General features: G+C 49.3%; 1 protein-coding gene across 1 annotated transcript in view; it reads right to left on the reverse strand.

Annotated features, from left to right (window-relative positions):
• Positions 1-4,568, reverse strand: part of CROCC (ciliary rootlet coiled-coil, rootletin) — a 77,789-nt gene extending 73,221 nt beyond the window's left edge. The window contains exon 1 of the mRNA XM_069078755.1: positions 4,499-4,568. The gene's annotated coding sequence lies outside the window, so the exon portion shown is untranslated. The remainder of the gene's footprint in view (positions 1-4,498) is intronic.
• Between the last annotated feature and the right edge of the window lie 5,050 nt (positions 4,569-9,618).

Raw genomic sequence — 9,618 nt, forward strand, 5'->3', positions numbered from 1 at the left:
TTCTTCTAGGTCCCTTCATTCATCCGGCTGCAAGACTTCTGGGTCCTAAAACCCTCCATGTGTTATTGAAGGGTTTTTAAGAGATGGAAAGGACCTTGGAAATAAGCGAATCCGGGGTTCTTAACCTTTTTTATGTGTGTCATGGGACCCCTCCGTCAGACGCATGTCTTTACATGCTTAAAGATTACAAAGGAAACCAGCCATAGTGGGTTGGATGTTTGGATCCTCAGGTTAAGGACCCTTGATCTAATCAAAGCCCTCATGTTTAAGAGGGAACTGTGCTCCCCAGAGAAGAGGGAGCTCAGAGCCAAGCTAGGAGTCCACATCATCTTCTGACTCTAAATTCAGCATTCTTTTCGTTATACCAGCCGTGGAAAAAGGCCAGAAGGTGGGCCCCCTCCCAGTGCTCAGAGCCTCCCCCCACTGTCCCCAACCTTCACAGCCTTCGAATCCTGGCCTGCCAACTACTGAGTATGCCCTAGGGCAAATCAATCACCCACTGTGGGCATCACCTGCATTACAATAACCCTAAGGTTCCTCCCCACTTGGGATGGTAGCATGGGCTCTGAGCAGGCAGAAGGGGTCAAGTTCTAGACCCATCGCCATCCTTGGCTCCAGCCCAGCCCCATTCAATCAAAGGGATCAATCAATTACCAGCATTTAAGTGCCTACTAGGTGCCAGGGAAGCTAGGGCCGAACCACAGTCAGGAAGACCTATCCTCAGACACTTACTAGCTGTGTGACTCTGGGCTAGTCACTTAATCCTGCCTCAGTTTCCTCATCCATAAAATAAGCTAGAGAAAGAAATGACAAACCACATTTGAGTGGTTCCTTTGCCAAGAAAACCTCAGATTGTCCTAGGTCATGGAGAGTATGAAATGACAGTCACACAGCCAATATATAGCTGGGGTAGAACTTGAACCCAGGGCTCCCTAACCCCATTAGAAGTTTCTCAGAACAATAATAGCTACATTTGTACAATTCAGGGCTGGAGAATACCTTCCATACATTATATTGTCAGATACCTACAAGAAACCTGCGAGGTGGTGCTATTATCATAACCATTTTACAGACGGGGAAACTGAAATTCACAGGTAACTATCCCGAGCTAGTATCCCAAGAATGAGGGATGACTCAAACCACTGTTCTGTGCACTACCAGGGAGATTAAAACTATACTTGAGAGACATTCAAGACTCAGTTAAAAATCTTCCACAAATAGACCACAAAATAAAGAATCATCTGGTGCCTCCAGCCAGCAGATCGCAGCTTTGTTTCCATTTGGCACGATATCTAAGTTAAAGGCAAGAAGGGCCAGGACAGGCAGTGGCAAGGCCTGGTTCCCCCAGAGAAACAAGAGGACTTTGGCTAGGATCCCCTATTCTCAGCACCGGGCTCTGGGCAGAGCCAAGCCCGAGTACTGCTGGATTCTGCTGCTGCAGCTGACAGAGCCCCAGCCTGGTCTCTGGGCTGGGTGTGTATTTAGTTAAGCCAAATCAACAGGCATGTATTAACCCCTGCTGAGTATTCAAGTGGAGGGGGGAGGGGCAATATTAATCCATGGAATAAACAGATCTTAGCAAATGAGAGGAGAGGCCAAATGGCCTCTGTGAAGTGTGTGAGGTATTTGGGGCAACTTCTTCCTTCAGTTTTGAAACATTTTACTATATTTATTCCCCCCCCCAACCAAATCCAATAAGCAGAATGTACAAAATACTTGGAGGTAAAAACCTCAGGCATCTGGGTAGTACAGTGGTTAGAGCACTGGGCATTGAGTCAGAAAGATCTGAGTTCAAATTTGACTTCACGGCATATACTAGCTGTGTGACCCTGGGCAAGTCATTTAATCTTTATCTGCCTCTGTTTTCTCTTCTGTAAAATGGGAATAATGCTAGTACCCACCTCCCAGGGTTGCTGTGTGCATCAAATTACATAATTTGCAAACCTGAAGGTGCAGTTATAGAATATTATTATTGAATCCTGGCTCTGGCCATTCTTAGCTCTGAGCCTTGTCCATAAGTTGGGGATAATAATACTGTGACCACAGGACTGTGATGAAGAAAGCCCTGTTTAAAGCCCAATATAAATGTGAACTGTTATCTTGCTCTAGGCTGGCAGCCTGCCAACTAATCTCTGGGATACCATCACTTGACAATTCAAAGACAATTCAATTTACGGGCATGTATTAAGTGTCTACTCTGTGTGTGTGTGTGTGTGTGTGTGTGTGTGTGTGTGTGTGTGTGTCAATGAGGAGACAAGGGGGAAAGTCAGTTCCTCCCTCAAAGAGCTTACCCTCTATGGGGAGATACATCATTGAAAGAAAACAATGCAATATAATTCGAGAAGGCTGAGAGTGATGACAAGTAGGAAACTAGAGAAGACAGCAGCTAGGATGCTGGGATTTGGAGTGAGGAGGGAGTGCTTTCCAGACTTGGGAGATGGAATACAGAGATGATACACAAAACCAGGCTAAAAGGATTAGCCAGAATTCAATGTGTCAAGGGGAGTAATGTAAAATAAGCCTAGAAAAGTGAAGAGCTTTAAAACTCCAAGCAGAGGGATTTGCATTTTATCCTAAAGGCAAGAGGGAGCCATTGAAAGTTCTTGAGCAGGTCCACAGCAGCATGGTCGGACCCTATGCTTTTGGAAGACTGCATTTGCTGGCTGGGGGATGGTGTGGGGTGGGGAAGGGAATGGAATGGAGTTCATGAATAAGCATTATATACTACTATTGCATTAACTCCATAGATTTAGAACTAGGGGGGAGGGACCTCAGAAATTCAACCCCATCATTATACAGATGAGGAATATGAAGCCCAGAGAGGTAAAAGAACTTGGTCCAGGGTAACCACAGGCAGCAGGGGCAGAGCCACTTTGGAAACGACTTCCTCTGATTCCGTATTGGCACTTTTTCTGTGCCACCTCCCTATAATAATTTCATGTTTATAATGCTCTAAGGTTTCCAAAGTTCTTTCCTTATAACCTTGTGTTGTGGGGAGATGAGGCATCAGTATCCATAATTTTCAGATGTGGAAACCAAAACTGGAGAGTTTAACAAGCTCATAAAGTCACAAGCTAGAATCAGGATTCGAACCCAGATCTCCACACAACCATGCCTTCTATTACAGCAGGCTGCCTCCCTTATGGCAGGGTCTTTTGCCTTGGTCTATTCCCAACGCTTGGCACGGTGCCTGGCATACAACAGGCACTTAATAAATGCTTGCTGACCTGACTTTTTGCATTTCCTGCAAAATCAGGAGGCTGAAACCTCCTCGGCCTTCTGACCTACATCTCCGATCCTTCTGGTCCCCGTTTGAAGAGTACTTTCTTCCCTCACAATCTGGATTTTTTTTTCCAGCCTAGTAATTCTATTTTTCTAGCCTTCTGTAAAGTAAACGGGCTGTACTGTGGCTCTCCTTCATCGTTCCCCATAACCGGCCTCTCCCCATATCTGGGCCTTCCCACACACCGTCTTCCCATGGCAGGAATGGACCCCTGCCTCCTCCTCTCTCCTTCCTGGCGCTTTCTTGCAGGCGATCCCTCCCTACATGTTGCTAGTGTTCTTCCAGGAAATTACATTGTCTATGTTTCGCATTTGGTTAGCTGTACAATTCTTGTTATACCATTGGAAGGAATCCCCGGATCTATGAAATCACATCTGTTGGAGAGAAGCTTCTAGTCTCCCTCCAATAGGGTGTAAGCTGCCAGAGGGCAGGGATTGTTTCATTGTTTTGTCCTGGGGACATTTAATAAATGTTTGTAGGATAAAAGATGGAAAGGGGATGACTGTCTAATGGCGGGATTTCTGGTACCACCCCTAGTCTGTGGTGAAAAAGGGGGCACTCGGGGGTCCCAGAGGCCTGTCTAGAGCCCCTGGCTCCCCCAGGCAGCGGAGAACCGGCTGCCCTGGCCTCTGGAGGACCCTGCTCCCCTTCTTCTTCGGCCTCCGCAGAGGGGGAGAATCCAAGGCAGGAGTCTTACCCAGGTCAGTGGTTTCTGCGCAAAGCTTCTACTGCTTGGAGTGGACATATTGGTGCTTGCGCCCTCAGTGCCCGGCCCTCCCCTGCCACCATTTCGGACACAATCAGGCCACAGCCCCCGGAGGCGCGATGGACGGAGAGGCTAGGCATGCAGAGGGAGCCTTGGCCAGGGGGCCCCGTGGGTGCATCCAGCCCCTCCCACCGGGCTGGGGCGGGGCCCGGAGCTGGCTTGGCAGCACCCGCCCCCCCCCCCCACCCCCCCCCATCCCCCCCACTACTTCCATGGTCCAGTTCCTCCCTCCCCCCGCCACCCCGCAGCTTCCTCTCTTGCGCCCCGAACGCGCGCGAGGCGGCCCGGGCTGGGAAGACAGGGATTCCTCGCTCTTCCGCTGAAAGCACGCACGCCCTGCTCTGCTGGAGCAAGCCCGGCCGCCGAATCCCCTCCCCTGCACCCACCACATTCCGAGCTCCCAAGCTCCTGCCCTCCCCAGCCATCCCGGCCATGCTCGGCCCTCCTACCTCCGGCCCTGCAGCCCGCGCGGCCCGACCGAGGCCCGGGGCGGGGCTGCCGCGCTTCACGGCCGCCGGGGAAGGGGCGGGGGGCGTCCCGGGGGTGGGGAATGGGAGGAGCTGGCCTCGGGAACCTCCCCAAAGGTCCTGGGTCTTGGGGCGCCGGGGCGCGAGATGCCGCCGCAGCCACAGCCGCCGTAGGCTCACACGTCACTACCCCCGCCCCAATAACACACCCCTCAATCCCAGAAAAACCGGGAGGACCCACCCTGCCCAGATGCAGGGGGATGGACCCCGTGACACTGATGTCAGAGATCTGGGTTCTAATCCTGTGTGACCTTGGACAAGTTCCCCTCTCAGGGTTGAACCAGATTGGCCTCAAAGTCCCTGCATAGAACTTCTCCAGACCTCAGTTTCCCCACCTGTGAAATGATGAGGTTGGACTAGATGGCTTCTGAGGTCCCTTCCCTCGATAAACCTCTGATCCTGTGACCCTGCTGTGCCTGTAAAATGAAGGGGCCTCGGAAGTCAACTCTGCCAACTCTGAATCTGTGATTCCTTTTTAGGCCTTAGATTGGGTTAGCTGGCCCCCAAAGTCTCCCCAGCTCTGAATCAACTGCCACTGACCCTTGGGGAATCCAAGAAAGACTCTACAACTTTTCTGAAAAGGGGCCTTAGTGGCCGTCTCATCCACCACTGCCCCCCACCATTTTAGGGAGCCTAGACAAAGGAAGGGATTGGTTTTCCCAAGTTCACCCAGCAAGCAGCTGGCCCAGGGGTGGCCTTCTAGGTCCTTGGGTACAGTCTTTGACTGAGTCCAAGTCTTACAGAACAAATCCTTTTATTAAGGGCATTTGTTCTGTGAAGTTTGGATCCAATCAAAGGGCTGCACTTGAGGACCTAGAGGGCCACATGTGGCCTCCATACCGAAGTTGCCCCACCCCCTTAACACACCAGCATCCAAATCCAGTTTCTCTAAGCCTGGGGCCCATTCATGTTACCATGTCACCAGCAAAGAGGGTCTCTTTACCAATAGCTGTCCCAATCCCAGCCATTATCAGAACAGGGTTAGTCCCCATACCACCTCCCCCCTCTCCACCCCTTAAATTCAAGAAATGTTAGCATTTTAATTCCCCACAAAGTTCTGGCCCTAGCCTCATCACAGTAAGGGGTAGTTCACAAAGGGGCATGGCCAGAGAGAGGGGTCAGGGCAGGGGCTTCTATTTACTTGCTGTATCACAGACTTAGGGCTGAGAGAGATCTTTGAGGCCACTGAGTCTAATTCCTTCATTTTACAGATGAGGAAACTGAGGCCAAGAGGGTCAGTGACTTGCCCAGAAACATACTATAAAAATAGAGGGGTAGGATTTGCACTTGGGTCTTCCTGACTGCAGGCCCAGTGCTCTCCCCTAGCTGCCTCCATAGGATTCTTAGTGCATTTTTTAAAAATGCCATTGTAGGGGCAGCTAGGTGGCAAAGTAAACAGAGCACTGGCCCTGGAGTCAGGAGCAGCCAAGTTTAAATCCAGCCTCAGACACTTGACAAGCTTATTAGTTGTGTGACCCTGGGCAAGTCACTTTACCCCCAATTGCCTTGCCTTCCTACCTAAAAAAAAAATTTTTTTTAAATAAAAAATAAATTAAATATCATTGTATTGGTCTATACTAGCTTGTCTGTCAAGCACAAGTTTTCCATTTCTGGCACCAAGCATGATGGAAAGAATAGCAAATTTAGAAAGACCAGAATCTGATTTCTGGTTTTGCCACTATGGTACAGTAGTTAACAAGGGCTAAACTACTTAGGAAGACCTAGGCTGGAATCCCACTTCTGACACCTGCTAGGTATGTGACGCTGGGCAGTTTCCCCATGCAGCTTTCTAAGGCTGTCAAGGTGAACTGGAACCCACCTACATTGGTTAAAAAAGGGGGGGGGGCAGCAGGGGTACTCTGTCATTTGGAGTTCATTATACTGATTAAAACACCAGACCAGCTCCCTACACCCTAGAATCAACAAAGCAAACTAAAAAACTGTTGTACTTGCCTCTTGGCCGCTGAAAAGATTAAATGAAATATTTGTGTAGAAGTACATTGAAAACTTTAAAGCATTATACAAAAATCTAAATATTATAGCTGTGCCACCTTGGTTGAGTCATGTCCTTTCACGGGGCCTCAGCATAATTCGGGCTTTGGACTCAATGACTGGACTTTGGAGTCAGAAGGCTTGGGTTTGGGTCCTGGCTTTCTACCTCACTGAGCTGCAGGGTGCTCATCTGTATAATGGGCATATATGAACCTGCACTTCCTGCTTCACAGGGTTATTTGTGAGTCTTAAAGCACTCTGGTAAGTTGTTATTCTCTATGGTGCCAGGAGCCTGAAGGAGCTGCCCATGCCCCATGCAGACAGTCCTTCCTTGTTGTGTCTTTCTGTGGCCACACAAAGATTTATCATTTGACTCTCCACTTACTCTCTTGCAAAATCAGACGTTTTCGGATTAGAATGGACTTTCAATGACAATATACTTCAGGAGGCAGCCTGTTAACAGTGGAAGAAAAGTACTGACTATGAAATCAGAGGATATGGGTTCAAATTCCACATTTGATGCTTTCTGTGTGACCTTTGGGCAAGCTACTTAACCTCTGTTTCGTCATCTGTAAAATGAGGAGGCTGGACTGGGCGCCTTTGGCCTGCTGCAGCTCATGATCTTGTGATCTTTTAAATTTTCTGAGCCTCGGTCTCCTCAACTCATAAAACTGAATGACCTCTAAGGCCCCTGAGCAGCTTTGAATCTCATTAGAGATGATGAAGATGAGGCCCAGCCTTCGTGGGTGCAATTACTCTCCTGGCCTGCAGCATTATCTCCAGACACTCAATCTCCCAGCAAGACTCACACCTTCGGCACCCTCCAGCCCCTGGAGGTGTGGGGGGGTGGACACCAGGGAGCCTCTCAGGTCCTCCACTTAAGGATCAGGCCCAGGGCAACACCCAGCTGCAGGACTCCAACAGACCTCTTGGCCTCAAACACCCCCTTTCTGATTCTTTTTAACAAATCTTCTATTAGAACTGAGAGCTGGGGAGCAGGGGCTTTCTCCTTTGCATTCCCAGTGCTTATCACAATGCCTGGCTTGATGTTTATTGCCTGACTGTAAGCTCCAATGCAGCTAAATGGCAGAGTGGATGGAGGGCTGGGCCTGGAGTCAGGAAGGTCTGAGTGTAAATCCTGCCTCAGACACTTACTAGCTTTGTGACCCTGGGCAAATCAATCCATCTCTGTCAGACTCAATTTCCTCAACTGTAAAATAGAGCTAACAAAACTACCTACTGCCAGGGCGGCCAGGTGGCTCAGTGAGTAAGAGCACCGGCTCAGATACTTAGCACCACACCCAGAAATAACTGGCCGTGTAACCTTGAGCAAGTTACTTAACTCCAATTGCTTATTAAAAAAAACCAAAAACTACCTACTGCCCCAGGTTGTCAAGGACATCAACTGAGATGCAATTGTTAAAATGTGACATAGCAGACACTAAAGAAATGCTTGCTTCCTCCTTGCTACTACCTTGGGGCTAGCTGCATTTATTCAGGGGATGGCCAATGCCAGCTGCTATTTCCCACTACTCTGGGGACACAAAGGGGGCACTGCTGTGCTCACACTGAGCCCCGTTCTCTGACTTCTCTCCTTAGTCAGGCCTGTGTCTTGGGGGCTGGGCTCCCAGGCCAGCTATCTGTGGGCTCTGCTCAGCCTTGGACATAGAGATCCCCAGAACCGGTCTGGGCTGCTATTCATTCCTCATCCTAACTGGTCATCAGCTCCAGAGGCCCAGGCTGTGGGTAACCTGAGGCCTCTGAAAAGAAACTTTGCAGGTGTCGTGAAGTTAGTGACCTGACTGTGGAATATTACTGGTATGGTCCCTGCTCAGGTGCCGGGCAAACAAAGTTGGACAGGAAAGCCAAGTCTGCTGGTTGTTAAGGGGATGTGCTGGTCAGCTATTAGTGCCAGTCAACTGAAAACAGGCACAAAAGATTTATTGGTCATAGAGCACTGGGGACAGCTCATAAGCCAGAATCCCAGAATAAGAGAGCTAGAGAAGGCCTTAGAGATTATCACCATAATAGCTAGCATTTGTACAGCATTTTACACATATTATCTCAATCCTCACAACCCTGGGAAGAAGGGGTTATTATTATCCCCATTTTACAGTTAGGGAAATTGAGGCAGGCAGAGGTTAAAGTGTCTTGCCAGGGTCACACAGCTAGTATGAGGCTAAATTTGAATTCAGGTCTTCCTGATCAAGTTTAGAGCTAGAGGAAACCTCCATCATCTGGGTTCATCTGGGTCCACCCCCTTCCTTTCCCAACAACCACTCTGGGATCTTAGATTCTCAATTGGAAGTCACTAGATGGTATCTTTTCCAAGACCTTAATGTACAGACGAGGAGCTAACATCTTCAAAGGTTCAACTGCTCAAGATCACCCAGGCCATAAGGGGCAGTCAGGAGGATTCTAACTCAGTCCCTTGGACTCCAACATCCAGTGTACTTTGCACACCATGCACCACCTGCAAATCCTAAAGCGGCCAGGTTATTCTCCTACAGCCAACAATTTCAGCCTCAAGTCAATCAGTGTCCCAAAATGAGTGTAAACTCAACTTCCTCTCTGTAATCAATAACCAGTCTCTGGTTACAGCATTATAGCGTCTGGGTACTAGACCTGGTCTTCTCTCAAGCAGCAGGAAACTGGACCTGGGAGTCAGGAGCAGCCCAGGCTCAAATCCCACCAGACTCTGTCCTGGCTGGGTGAGACTGCCCTCCCAGGCCTGTTTCCTCATCTGAAAAATGAGGCATCACGAGGTCCAAATGATGGGAGGCTCACATGAACTCTTTCACAAACCTGAAGATGCCAAATAAAGGACAATCACTGTTGTTACTGGGGCACATGAGGAGAAGAGCTGCAGGAGAGGCAGAGTGGCATAATCGGGAAGAACATGGCAGGCATGGAGTCTGAGGGCCTGGATCTGAATCTCAGCACCACTACTTATAACCTAGGTGACCCTCAATCCCAGTGCTGAGCACAATTCCGGGCAAGTATGTGCCTGCTGGCTGACTGAGGGCAGAGCAATCAGTGCCAGTGAGATC

This window comes from Petaurus breviceps, unplaced genomic scaffold (assembly GCF_028583685.1).
Source record: "Petaurus breviceps papuanus isolate PSGF00001 unplaced genomic scaffold, PetGlider_PUasm1.0 91041, whole genome shotgun sequence".
NCBI classification, from domain to species: Eukaryota; Metazoa; Chordata; class Mammalia; order Diprotodontia; family Petauridae; genus Petaurus; species Petaurus breviceps.